This window comes from Mycetomoellerius zeteki, unplaced genomic scaffold (genome assembly GCF_001594055.1).
Source record: "Mycetomoellerius zeteki isolate Tzet28-1 unplaced genomic scaffold, Tzet1.0 scaffold20, whole genome shotgun sequence".
Lineage (NCBI taxonomy): Eukaryota > Metazoa > Arthropoda > Insecta > Hymenoptera > Formicidae > Mycetomoellerius > Mycetomoellerius zeteki.
Genome location: NW_017256957.1, coordinates 3,275,172 through 3,290,093, shown reverse-complemented (window position 1 = coordinate 3,290,093; position 14,922 = coordinate 3,275,172). Strand labels below are relative to the sequence as shown.

Sequence of the window (14,922 nt, the reverse complement as noted above, 5' to 3'; positions counted from 1 at the left end):
GCAACCAATTAAAAATGCTATGCCATATTTTACCATCTAATTTGCTGCAGCAGTCTTTTTTTTCCGTGTACAAAAAATAATTAAGTTATTTCAATTATAATTATAATTATCCGACGGATGTAATAGGACTTGATAGAATTAAATCATATAGTACACGCGTATAGAGACGTTGACACATGGGGGAGATCGAAAGGAAGGGTGGCGAAGAAACACCACGGGAGCCACGTATGCGAGTACAGGCGCGGGTGGGTTTCCGTAGAAACGATAATTATTCAGGCTGGCATTACGTAGTAATTAATCTGGAGGCAGATTAGAGCCGAGCAACGAGCACGGTGTGGGCCATGGTGGGCGTTGACTGATCGAGTTAGCGTTGAGTTAGGGATTTCGCTGGGCGAGCTTGGCAGCCCCCGTAAGGTCAGGCGTGCTCGTCCATCATCGCCCCTCCCCCCTTGTTTGCCCGCGCGTTCGTTGGTCGCAATGCCCAGCCACCACCGATGGGTTACGCGCCGAATAAACGTTCGCAGGGAGGGGAGGAATTATATAATTAACGTGACTTCAGTTTAATTTTGCTCCAGACAATTAGCACGTAGACGCAAGTAAGCGAGTCGGTCATTTGGAAACGTCCTAGAGACCTTTGTTTAGAATACTGCGAGTTGGATCGTTCCTTACAAGACATCGCCTCCGCGTTAGGCGAAATAAACGGTAGCATAATCTTGCCCTAATATCCTCTTGGATCTAATTTCAAAAACATCTCTCTCTTCTCTTTCTCTCTTCTCTTTCTTCCTCTTTCTTTTTGGCATCTTACTCGTTAAATATTGACTTGGCGTTAAATAAAATGTTCGATATTCGACTTGTTAATTGAAATAATTGACCTATTTTAAATGCATTTAATCTTCACGTCTTTACTCTTTTTCATAAATTTTTACTTTATTTATAAATTTTATATTAATTTTCTGTTCTTATATAATTTCATCTTCCTACGTATCTTCTTTTCTTTTTTTTAATTACAAATATTATATCGCATATATTCTTCCAATATTCTGTTATTTTTATTTCTTCATATTTTATTTTCATGATATTTTATTGTAATATTTTTTGCGTCTCCTTTGTATTGTACTTTCATATAAAACAAAAAATTTTACATAGAAAACACATATCACAAATTATTCAAATTAAATCATACTATATGTTTATTATATGTTATTATTATATCACTAATATTACTCTATTATTATTGTATGTACTAACTAAAAAAAAATGTGTTAATACGCGTTGCAAAGTCTGGCTGGCAAATCTAGTTAGGCTTGTAATAATTCATCAATCCTGACGACACAAAAGAGCGCAAAGGGTCAAATCGCGCGTGCAAAACGCGATATTTTCGCGGGGGTCAATTGATCGGCGTCCGACCGCTTGGAACAAGCGGTTTGTATTCTCGCGTGCGAGATACGCGAGAGATCGGCCAAATCCACCCCTATCTCCCGCGTCGATCGAACCTCCCTCGAGGCCGCGGAAAAACGCGGGCCGGCAAATCTTTTGACGTAAACACGTCGAAAAAACGCGGGGTCGTGTAGTGACGATATTTTAGCGCGGAACCTGAGCCAGCGCCGCACGGGAGAAAGGGAGAGCGTTACGGTTTCTGGCATATCATTCGCGATTTTTTTCGAGTCCCCGGAGAAATCGACGGGATTTGCTGGCGGGTCTTCGACGGTACGTCAGAGTGAATTTCGCTAGACCTTGATCGCACCATGTATTCGTCATAACGTATAGATGACTGGCGAGCGAACTTGCCGGACTTTGTCGTACCCCTTGTACTTTTCACGAGCAATCGAATTGTGGTAGCGTGGTAAATATTAATCTCGAGAGATTCAAGTTTGTAGTAATTTATGATACACTTTTAACCTTCCGCCGATATTTGATATCTTTAATGGCACTATCAATATTTTTGATTGTGAATTTTGGTAGATAAATTTAAATCTGTTAAAAAATAGGTAAAATACAATCTAAAACTATTACAGTGGACTCTTTGAATTCAAAGTTAAAGGAGATAAATCGGACAACATACAAACATCGGTTAAAATACAATCTGACTTCTATGATGGTAAAAACGTTGTTAAAGCATTGACAAATATACCAATTTTTTTCAAATTTTTATATAATCCGGAATAATAAAAAATTTGCTTTGTTTCTCGAAGACTTCTATTGCTGATAGAAGAGTTAAAATTAATACGGATTAAAATTAATACCATATTAGTTATTGTAATGCGCAATAAGAATCAGATGAGCTGTCAAAGAATGAAAAGATAATGAGTTACATGCTGATTGTTGATGAAACGTATCATGAAAAGCTGACTTTTATATATGAGTAAACGCTAGGAAATATATATGTTTGCCGCGATTTATGAGATGTTTAGAATATGATCGGTTTGGGAGGATAACTTTAAATAATGCGCAGCATTTTGGGGAAATAATTCAGTTTTATTTGAAGCTGGAAAGGATTCGTCTTCGATGCACAAATAATTATTCAATAAGGAAAAGTTACGTTATTTTAATTACACAAATATAATATGATTTTATAATATGATGACTTTATAATATGATAACTTATGCATAAAGTGTGCATAAATAATGTCTCTTAACTTGAGAATATCAAACACTGCACTTGAAAAGTTTAAGAACAAAATGTCGCGTGACAGTTAAGAGTTAAGATTTAAGATCGTTTGACTACAGCGTCTTTTTAAAACCTTGTAACAACACTCTAAAATGTTTGCTAGCAGATTAAACGCTCGTTCGTGACGGAAAAGCGAACGTGAGAGCCACTGACGGAACCATAGGCTAAAGGTATTGAGTTTTATCGCGAACACGTGCGAGCTTGCTTAATTTTATGCGATTTTTTATCGACGCCTCGTAATATCGATAATGTAAGGCACTGCTGCTTCACCTCGCGCCCCCATCTCTAGTTTCCTCCACCGCCATCCAGGTCGAGGGTCTATATCAAGTTATGGAGTTTGAGAAATGATCGGTGCCTGTGCGACTCTCACATTTCCCTTTTCCGATTGACGTAAGACATGAGAAGCCCCATCCGCTCATTTAAAGTTTTCAACGTTACGTAATGATCTGTTAACTAAATCTCAAAACACAAAAAGCAATTGAAGCAAATTTTGTCAGAGATCGTGTGAGATGGTATAATATAAAATGATTCATTTTGCGATTGCTGTACGCGAATGTGTGTGGGCGCAATTATATCTAATTGAAATCTGTTGTTAAAAATATTTTTATTACTCTATCTCCGATTTTCACACGTGTCGAGTTGTTATCCCCTCGCACGGAAAGGACGATTATACAATATACATTCGTATAGACAGCAATCGCAAATGTACGAGCGCAATTACATCTAATTAAAATCTGTCATTAAAAAAATATTTTTCATTACTTTTATTCCTCCAATTGTCACGTCGAGTTGTTATTCTCGTCAAAAAGGACGATTTTACTCAAATATCTAAAAATTTAGCTAGATACAAATTTGAAAATACTCAAATAACAAAGTCCAAAATCGGAATATAAGATATCTTTTAGACCAGGTCTGTAAGTAAGATTTTAGAAACTATAAAGTGTTGATAAGCGTCACTTAGATGCGTATCAACACTTGACAGTCCCCGAAATCTTATCCACATTGAATTTTTTTGCGTCGATGACTTTGCGTTTTGGCTCCGGAGCTCAAATTGGACAGGCCTGTTTTAGACAGATCTCGTAAAAATATCTTTAAAACGTTTTATGAGATGTCTTATGTCTCGAATTTGGACTTTGGTTTTGTGAGTAATTTTGTTTGGATCATCAAAATAATCTAGAACACTTAAACTGATTACTAGAATGTTAACACATTTTGCTGCGTTAATCAACGTTCTACATAATTATTTTGATCTAACAAAAATTTTCAGATCTGCAGTATCTAGCTAAGTTTTAGATACACTGAGAAAAAATATCTTAATTTCAAAGAAATTTTCATTGATCCAAAGTAATAATTTGTTTGAATACGAGCAAAGAAATATTTCTTTGCTCGTATTCAAACAAATTATTACTTTGGATCAATGAAAATTTCTTTGAAATTAAGATATTTTTTTCTCATTGTACTTCAGCAAAACTGGTCTTTCCGTGCGGACGAAAGAAGCGAGAAATGAAACGAAGAAGTCATCGGATCTGCTCATTGAGGGTTTTCTCGTCGCTTCCTATAGTTAAATGAGTATCGACAGAAAACAAAACATCTTTTACAATTTTTCTTCCCGCGAAATTTGCTTCCTTAATCTTCCCCGAAGATCGGACGTAAAATTTAAAGACTTGTAACACTCCGTGTTTCTTATGCGGGCGCTCTTGAGCAATTTTCTCGATTGGAACCGCATCGACTTTACATTCCTGGAAACGTTTAGTTTTCATTCTCTTCCCCCTTCCCCCTTTCCTTCCTAGTTAGGCACTAACAAAGCACCAGCACTCCCATTACTTTAACAGCGCCGTAGTTATCCTTGCGCTTTGCAAGGCCTGTGTACCTTATACGAGCGCAACGCTTCGCCGCGATTCCTCGAAAGACTTTTAAGAGTGTCCAATTTTGCCTTAGATATGAGTTGCTGGAAATACTATATTCCACTTATCGTTCCGTCCTTGTCCAGGAGTGGATCGCAAAGCGATGCCACAAGATTTCGAAATGACATTCTCTTTTTATGATTTCCGACAAATCGCAGTAGTATAACCAAATATATATTAATCTTTATTAATCGCAAGATTCTAAACCGAGAATGTCGAGGAATAATAGAGGAATAATAGAGGAAAACTGGCGAGTATAGTTCGAGACTGACAATAAGTCGAGTATACGGGAGGCGTATCTGAGATCGCGATACTAGGTGAGGGTTGGCTAAGGAGAACATAATTTTATAGGATGGAATATTATGCTTTCTACGAATTCGTTTAGTGCCATTTAGTTGTCCGCTATGTTGGTTCAATTACACCGTCAGCAGGTAAGCGTGTATATGCGCATAAACGTTCGCGCACGCACGTGATCGTGTATGTACATCGGCGCTTTCTAAATGCACGTGTAGATTTACGGCGGGTTTGCAGTAGGAGCCGGGTAATTCTTTAGAGTACACGGCCCCTCGTAAAGATTTAGTTACAGATAGCGTTGCACCTGAAATTGCATGTCCAGGGGCGAGTCTCCCGGTGTGCTGTTACCTTAGTAAGCGCGAAACTCGACATGTTTTGCACCCTTATTTCATTTACAGGTTCCGCCAGGTTCAACTCTAACCGAAAACAAATGAGATTTCAAGTCATGAGACAACGTTTAAACGTTTACGACAATAGCTGCGTCAGCAGGAAAAGTAGTTTTGCGACTGTTGTAAAACTATTCAATGTGATTGGTTTATACATTTAAAATTCAAATTGAAGAACTAAGTTGCAAGAACCAATTGCATTATAAAGAAAAAACAGTTGCAAAGCCGCTTTTCCTGCTAGACGCAACCATAATTGCTGCAAAAAGTTTTAACATTCTAGCAACTAATTTAAGCGACTTACATAGAGATGTAAAAAAACGGTATTTTTGACTTCGGAGAAAAGTATCAAGTAAAAAACGATATTTTTTACCAAATTACATAAAATTCATAAAAAAACGTTTAGAATTCGTGTTAAATATGTAGAAGAAATAGAATTCATTTTTCTTGTTATTTCGATACTATTTAATACTTTTGTCTTTATAATTTTATTGTTGTCTCACTAAATTAAATTTAGAATATGTATAATTACAATCACAGTATACAACATAAACAGTCAATTAGTCTAGTAAAGTATTATTTGTATTAATGACAGTATGGACCACTTACTTAACTTTTAAAATTGAAGTACAGTATAAAATATCATTCAAATAATAGTGAAAGGTAAGATATATTTATGACCATCGACACGTTATACTATATTAATTATTATACAATATTTTAACTTTTATAATTATTTTTACACAGAAATCTTACGGATAAGTGCAAAAACTAAATTCTGGAGCAATAGTACAGCGTTGAAATCGTGGAACGCTAAAAAAAAATATCCGAGTAAAAAAACTGTCAAAGCCAAAGGAAAAAAAACCATTATTTTCCGAGATTTTTACCCTAAAATGCTAGTTTTTTTTCCGTCGCTTACATCTCTAGACTTACATAATTGTTTCGATGGACCGAACAAAATTATTTTTAGATCTGTATATCTGTAGTACCTGTATAGATATAGTTTTAAATACTTCAGTAAAATTGTTTTGTAATAATATACTGTTTTGTAACAACTCGACACTTGAGGATTTGGAGATAGAGTAATAAAAATATTTTTTAACAATGCATTTTTATCTCAACGAGGGGAGAAAGAACGTCAGGTAGGAAACAGAGATCGGTCGGAAAAAATGTTGATATGCTGGTTAAAAGGACAGCGTTTACCTGCGAACACTCAGACGATAATGTTCAAGAAACTGTTAACCTAAGATTAAAGAGGATAAACAGGATTATCCGAAGGGATTAAGCGGGTTTGCGTCGAGGTTTGGCGTGCGCTATCGCATATGTCGCGCGACAGGAGGGCGAAATTCGTAAGAGAGCCGCGAGATCTCCTTCAACGATCGGCCGACCATCGTCGTGGAATTCGCGCGCAGAAAACAATTTACTTTGAAGGCCGCAAACTCCATTACTGAGCAGAACGTGCTCCAAGTAATGACTTTCTCTAAGCTCGTCCGCTGTCGCATCAGCGACGGCAGCACGAGGATTGCATCATCGGATGATACCCGACCTGGCTCTTTCTCGGTCGCGGGAGGAACCATCATCCATTGCAGAATCGCTACAAAGGTTATGTTACAAGCTCAGTAGGTCACCGAGGACGAAATCGTCGGCAGTTCTCTAGGAAACGTTACATTGGAAAACTGCCAATCCTGATTAGAACTTTTTTGCTCTGATTGCCCTCTTCGCGGCATGCTCGATGAGGCTTGCCGTTATTCAGGATTTCAATCCATTATTTTGTCAATCGAGTTAATTTCGATTATTTCTAAAAGCCTCTTGTTGCCTCGCATCAGCTTCGAATCCAGGGTATGCAGATGCACATAGAAACAACGGAAATGGTATTTCCGCGGTCATAAACTGCCGCGCGAACGATGGAAATTATTGGTGAACAAATTGTTCACTTCCGGCGTGTCTACCTTAAGATGACGCGAACCGGTATTCGCTATTATTCATGTTGTTACATTCAACGATCGGTTAGTTGGTTTTGTAAAATGCCACTTCGTGCCGGAACCACTAAAATTATCCGAGTGATTTAAGCGACAAGTAATTTAAACGACAAATAGTATTTTAGATTTGAATCGTTCAACGAAAATATAGGACACTAATATCTCTTGATGTATCGGATAAGGCGAACGGTAATTTTTGTGCGGGGACGAAAGATGGAAATTAGAGCGACAAATCGGACGCGGGTATTTCTGTTGACAGGCAAAAACGGTTAGCCAAGAAAAACTTGGGCGCGAACAGGAAACAGTCGATAACTTTTGCTGGGAAACTGTTATACCGTTTATTTACGTCGACCATTTTGCAGCATTGCGTCGCCATCTTGTTTTTACGACCACCCCGTGGGCAGGCTCTTGCCATAATCTTCACGGAGCAGTGACAAGTAAATCTCGGAATATACATATAGATTTTGTCTGTTACAATGACAAAAATTTTTCAATTGTTATTAAACTATATTTATGTTATTAATCCACGTTGAAGTTTTTCAACCGATGTGTCGCGGCACACTGGTGTATCGCAAAGGATTCTCCAAGTGTACTGCGACAATTTTAGAGAAAGTAAAAACTTAAAAAGAAACGAAAAAGCTTAGAAATTATAAATAGAAAAGCGAATAAGGCGTAAAAATTAAAATATTTAAAAAATTGTGACTATTACTTAAATTATATTGCGCTTACTCTCATTTCAGTCAAAACGTTATCGTCATTGTTAGTAAAGTCCTATTTAAAATAATAAAATAACACCTTTAGAATTTAATTGTTTATATTTTTAAGTATTGACGGTATCTGATAAAAGATTTATATTGAGTATTAAAGCATGTGCACCTAATGATGACATCTTTATAAATTTGATAATTTGTTGTATTGTACCAATAAAATTTAATTACACGCGTTCTCTTTGGGTTTGATATTATTACTCACTGATCGGTATCTTTATAAATTTGACTTGTTATTTACAACGTGCTACGAATTTTAAAAAATCGAAAAACGCTGACCTATGTCAATAAGTTTGCATTTTAATTGTTATTTTGTGTTTGAGTAATTTTGAATTTTTAAATATTCTCTCTCTCTCTCTTTCTGTTAAAAAAAATCTCAAGTTTCTTAATATAGGATATACTTTGATTTATAAGCAATATTTTAATAATTAAAGCATTTTTTATGTTCTTTTTTTTCAAATAATATAATCCAAGATATAATATATTTGTTACTTTTGTCATTTCTCTTCTATCTTTTTCTCTATAAAGTAAAAGAGTGATCCTTCGACAGTTTATATTATTCGATTCTTAAATCCTTTTAAAAATATAGAAATTTTCTCCAGAAATATCGTTTCAACAGCCAGTGATCCTTAGCATCAGGGATTGTCGACTGAGTTAAACGCTTCAACCGCAAAGATTCACCGGCGTAGTATCCTGACCGAAATTGCGCGGTAAAACGGTCTCCGCGAACAATGTCGAAGTCGCTTTAACCGTCTGACAAATCGCGCCAACTGAACTGTCGTTAAACACGCTAACGACACCGACTATGGTAATCGGACTACCGTACGACGATATCGCTGGACACGAAAGCGCGATCAAGCACGAACCAATTTTGCGCAGACAAATCAAACGTTTGTAACAAAGGCTAGACTCGTTTGGTTATACACAAATTATACTTCTCGAGAAATATATGTGTGTTGAATTAATCCTTTGCTAAGGTACGAGATAAGTTTTTGCTTCCGAATATCGTTGTGATGCGAACAGTCTACACCCACGTTTATATGTCAGATCGGAAACATCAGGCGGCACCTTAAACGCAGTTAATTAACCGAAATCGAGAGTGTTATCGTCAAACGCTGAGTTACGACTGGCAGGCGGGACCTAATTGGTTTTAAGAGACGACCGTCTTTTCTCTCTTACTCGATACCGAAAGCTACTTACGAGCTCTGGTCACTTCGCCGTTCTCTCCCCGTAAGAAATGTCGATTAATTGTTTGTTATCGATCGTATAACCTCTTGATTGAAAATGAACATCGTTATTCGTTACCTCGGAATCTCGATGTTTCTTTCTGCCGCAAGACTTGCCAAGGAAACTTTCAAAACGTGGTCAAACATAAGTGTGAGGATTCTCATTTAGCGGCAAAAGGAATCACTATGCAAATCCCTGATGAAAATAAAAATCGGAGCGTAATAGAAGCATAAATGAAGCTTCTAGAAGGCGAAAATTGAAACAACGGAACGTAAAAAAAGCGTAAATGACTCTTTTACGTTTCATTGTTTCAATTTTCGCCTCCTAAAAGTTTCGTTTATGCTTCTATTATTCTCCCATTACATTCGACTTACGCTCCGATTTTTATTTTCACCAGGGATTATGAAAACAAGAACTTATCCAAACAATCACAGTCGCATAAACTTATGCATAAAGAAAATTAATCAATCGCAATTTATGTGCGTTTTTATGATAGAAAAGCTATTAGATAATTTTCTTTATGTATAGATATAAGTTATGCGATTATGCAAGTTTGTCCGGATAGATCCTTAGGATTATAACACACAAAATGCATAAGCATAGTATAGTTAGCATAAGATCTGGACCAATGAGCACGTTACATAAATCCAGAGTTGGGAAAGTTATTTACAAGTTGCTTACAAGTTACTTTTTATTATAGAAATTGAGTACAGTAAGTTCGGATATTTTATTTTTATATTATATTTTAATATTTACTTCAATATTTTGTATTACTTTTTATATTCAATTTCTATGACAAACACATAAAATAACCTGAAAAGTATATTATAAGTAACTTATAAAATAACTTTCCCAATTCTGTATAAATCAATGTGGCAATTTTATACGATTCAGATAGATTTTATGCTATGCTTATGTATGTTATGTGCTTATACAGTCCTTGATAGTGTAATATAATAAACAACGATCAACATGGTAAAAATTATCAATGCAATACTTAAGAATATTCCCATTTGGTTCTTGATCTTTTCTCGTTGCCTCAATAGTATATAATAACGGGATCTCATATTCTATAAGGTGTTTCTCCTACTGAAGAGATAGGCACTCGTGTTTTTTTTTTTTTTACAGAAATACAATGGTCGGTAGGTATCTATTTACGCCACCAACGTCTCACGTGGAAACGTTTCCATCATCTCGTCCGCTCCATGAGAGTTCTGTCGGAGCTTTGCGAGTCCGGATTCTTGTATCGCGCGTGTGTCCGACCATTCCGCGAAGGAAGGTAATTACGAGTGGATTACGAGAAAGAAGGAGAGCAAGAGAAAAAGAAACCACGTTGATACGCAGTGGCCGCTAAACTAGTATGCCGCGATAATAGAACGAAGTATAATAGCCACTACGCGATTATTGTCCTAATAAGCGCAAGCGATGACGCAAGAAAGCCTTTCGCGCGTAAGAAATAAGAGGCCAATGTAAAGCCGAAGCTCGCGTATTACGCGATTAGCCGCGAAGTAGAACCAAAATGGGAATCGGATGCGATACAGTGTAAAAACAGTCCTTTTTTCCTTTTATGATGCTCGTTGCATCGCCATAATTACATCGCCATTCGACGCCTGTCAACGTGCGTAAAACAGTTGTGAGAAATCAATCGCGCGCGAGTATCCGTGCAGTCTCGTAATCGTAAATCGTATAATATAAATTGCAATCATTACACATTGCGTGTTAATGCGTGCTCTATAATCGCATGGATTGTTGATTAAACCGTGAGATATCTGCATAAAACATGCATCTCTCGTAAATCACGAGGAATCGAGATTAATCACCGCTGCTAATGAATTTCTAATCGCTCAGATTTCTTCCCACGTTTTATTCTTCCACATTCGCCATATAATCTGATTCTATTTAAGAACTATTAAAAGTCTTGTCATTTATATATAGATAGAGCTAATTAGAGATAATTTTGGGCTCAAGATATTGCGGTTTGCTTGATACACATTTTGACGTTTACAGATCGATAAGGAATTGCAAATGAACGCGTAATGAGATTATTATTTGGATCGCTTGCGATTATCGGGTGATAGGATGTATTTCTGGACGAGGAGTGGCGATAAAGGACGGGCGTAAAATGAGGAGGGGTGGGAAAAGGGGTTGCATAATGGGATAATGTTCGCTCGATGGCCCTTTTACCCTTTAACGATGATTCCTCCGGTTTCCAGCAAATTGTGCGGAAGAGGGGTCCGGTCGACAGTCGACGAGACGAAGAGAAATACTCTTGTCAGTTCGTTTCTACTTTGATAAAAATTTGACAGATTCTTCAGCTATTCCATGCTACTTTCACATTGGAAAAATGCGCCTTCATAGACTAGCTAGCACTCATTCGTGTGTATTTGTATAAATATCACTTATTGTTAAATGCACGCGATCCTTCGATCCAGCTCAGACGAGGCGTAATGAGAGGGTCTCTGAAGCGTATTACTCGTGTTATTTAGCAGTAAATCAAAGTTGGAAACGTAAACCGTTATATCGTACGCTGGTTATCTAACCATCCCTCGCTTCGGGATTGCATCGAAATAAGCATGTTGGTTTTGATGGTATTGTAAAAATAAATGCAGGCTTATTCGACAAAGACGAGATATGATTTTGTGATCTGCGAACTATTTTCCGCGTTCATGTCCGCGAGATTGCATTCCGTTCTTAGGGTGATATTCATAGTCTGTTTTAAGATACTAAGTTTTAAGATACTAAGCTATCTGATTGGTTCATGACATCTTAAGGTATTTAAGACGGTCTTAAATATAAGATCCGACTACGAATACCGGCTTTAATCCCCTAATTAATTCGATGAATAGCTTGGATGAAATCTACAGGAGATGTAATCGCGGGAATCATCGCCGAAGTATAAACGCTAAATTCACTTCAGCATTCTGATTTTCTCCATGTAGATCGCGTTCCAATCCATTAGCAGAACCGTCGCAGAAGTCGAAGGCGGCGATTCGTTTTTGCGATATCTGGTACACAGGTCGCGTATCTAAGCGGCCGATCCTCCGCTCCTTTATTGGTCTCGTGAAATTGGTAATGTCGTGTACTTTCTCATTACGTATGCAAATACACGCACGCCACGGGGCATTTAGCGTAGTTTCTCGTTATTCGCGTGCTATTACTACAAGCGAGATAAGCGCTTAATGACTCCGACAGCTGCCTATCGGGCATAATAGAAGGGCGGAACGAACTGATATTAAGACGGTGAGTGATGTTCAACGAATATAAATTACGATATCGTCCGGTCTCGAAAACTTCCTCCTCTCTACGTCGGTAATATCGTCAGTAATATCATCAATGTTATAATAATTCAGACATATGAATGAAAAAAAATGATTTGATTAAACTGGTCAACAATGATTTTGTAAAATAGTAATACATGATATGTATTTTTGATGCTGATTTTGAAAAAGAGATCTAAAATTTATCTTATGGGATCCAATTTTTTGTCACCGACATATCTTTTTTTAAAAACTTATATTGTTTTCCTAACAACAGCTCGTTGTGTAAAGTCTTTTTTTTAATTAAAATGATTTATTTTGGATTGTAACTTTTTATGATAAACAGAGAATCGGTAAAATGCAGTACCTAGTTATTTCCTATGAATCATTTAATTATGTTGAAGCAGAAGAGATAAGTAAAGGAATTTTAAAATGCATGTGTTACTCAAAAACTCTCTCTATTCTCTCCATAAATTTGATAAACAGAATGGAAAATAGCGGAATCTTGTAGTATAGTGTTTTTATCCATAAATTGGATAAAAACACTATACTACAAGAAACGTTTTAACAGATCAATTTTTAAAATAAGTGACATTTTATCGGTGAATTATCAAAAAAGATCAACTAAAATAAAATTAACTAGAATAATAATAAATTAAACTAGAATAAAATTTTTTAATGCATATTATTAAAAAACCCTGCCCTACTAAAAAAAAAGGCTCTGCTCATAAATTTAGTACGTAGATTTAAAATTAGCGCAAAAAATACTGTGAGAATTCCGATTAGATCAATATAACATAAGAAAAATGAAATATTATCGACCATTAATATTTAAAAAATTTTGTAATAGCTCAAAAACGAAAATGAAAAAGAATAAAGGTCAATAGAATGACAACCACTTCGACGTAACATATCAAAATATTAAAATATTGATAAGATAGGGCGAAGTTATTCCGTCAGTTTCAACCTTTAAGTAATATAAAATTTACGGCAGCAAACAATATCAAATATTATAACTTTGCAGTGACGCTTACAACTACCTTATACTATTATGATTGCTTCTTGAGAGCACAAGTATGAACTTTGTTCAATTAAGAATAGACGAAAAAGTCTATTCTTTACTTTAATGAGTTTGCTTCAGCTGCTAATCAAATCTAATAAATGCGATACATCAAATTCTAATAATAATGAAGATCATATCTAAATTGTTTGAAAAACCTATAAATAAAAACATCTGTGTCCTAAGCATGAGTAAATTAAAAGAATCTAAATTAGAAGAATATAATAATATATTGCATCAATGATTTTGAAAAAATTGTGACGTATCAGAATAATAAAACATGATTATATTATGACAATTGATTAAGGTAAATGTCCCAATAGCCGGATGTTTAAGCGTTAGGTTCTCATAAATAATACAATTTATAATATCAAAAAGGTTTCTAATATAAATATTTGTATTCATTTGAAAACTCAAGACTCGCTTTAGCAAGGAAAAATTATTTGAACCCATTCATAACAATTATTAATTAAAATATTTAAATTATTTTAAAAAAAAAAAAAGAATGCTCCAATGTCCCGGGGGCTGAAAAAGCCGGTCGGACACGTAATTGTCCCAGTGTCCGACTACAATTGGAAAATTAATATGCTGACGGAAAATAATAATATAAATAGATATTTAATGACAAAAGACAACTAATTCAAATTGATTTTTAAGATAAAAAAAGCATTTGAGATTAATATTAATATAAATAAATAAAGTTTTGTGTAACTGTCCGGACATAGGCACTGTCCAATCCCAGTGATTGGACATGTACCTACGTCCGGACATAACCTATGTCCATTTACATAACACTTTATTTATTTAAGTTAATATTAGTCTTAAATACGCTTTTTTAAACGTAGGGGAAAGTGGGAGTATTATGCGCAGCGGGTAATTGTGCGCATCTTGGTTTGGTACTTTTCCAATGGATGAAGACATCAACTGTGGTGAAATTTTCACGTAGGAGGTCGTCCTCTTAAGATATAACTACGAAAGATACGACGTAAATACGTTGCTACTCAGAGAAATGCAAAAAAGTGAAATCACATCTCTTCTTATTATTTTAGCATTCAGAAAATAAGGTAGTAAGTCCGTATTTTTAATTTGTTTGTTTAAATTTGTATACGTTATTATAGTTATGTGCGTCTTTTGAGCTGTTATTTGTTAAGTTTGGTTAAGAAATGTTGAAATAATCATATTTCATATCGAGTCAGATCGCAGCGGGCAACTGTGCGCAAGCGTTTTGAAATGCGTATAATTACCCATCTTTCTATATATTATATGGCTAGGACTATTTTCTGATTTCTTTGTGAATATTCCATAATTCATTCATTTCCTACGAATTTTGCTTTGCGCACAATTACCAGACGCGTGAGAAATTTTTTCGCTTTTCCGTTTTTT

At 35.8% G+C, this 14,922-nt stretch overlaps 1 protein-coding gene across 1 annotated transcript in view; it reads left to right on the top strand.

Moving 5' to 3' along the window:
• C15 (homeobox protein C15) overlaps positions 1-14,922 on the top strand; it is a 32,336-nt gene that overhangs the window by 10,840 nt on the left and 6,574 nt on the right. The window lies entirely within an intron of this gene.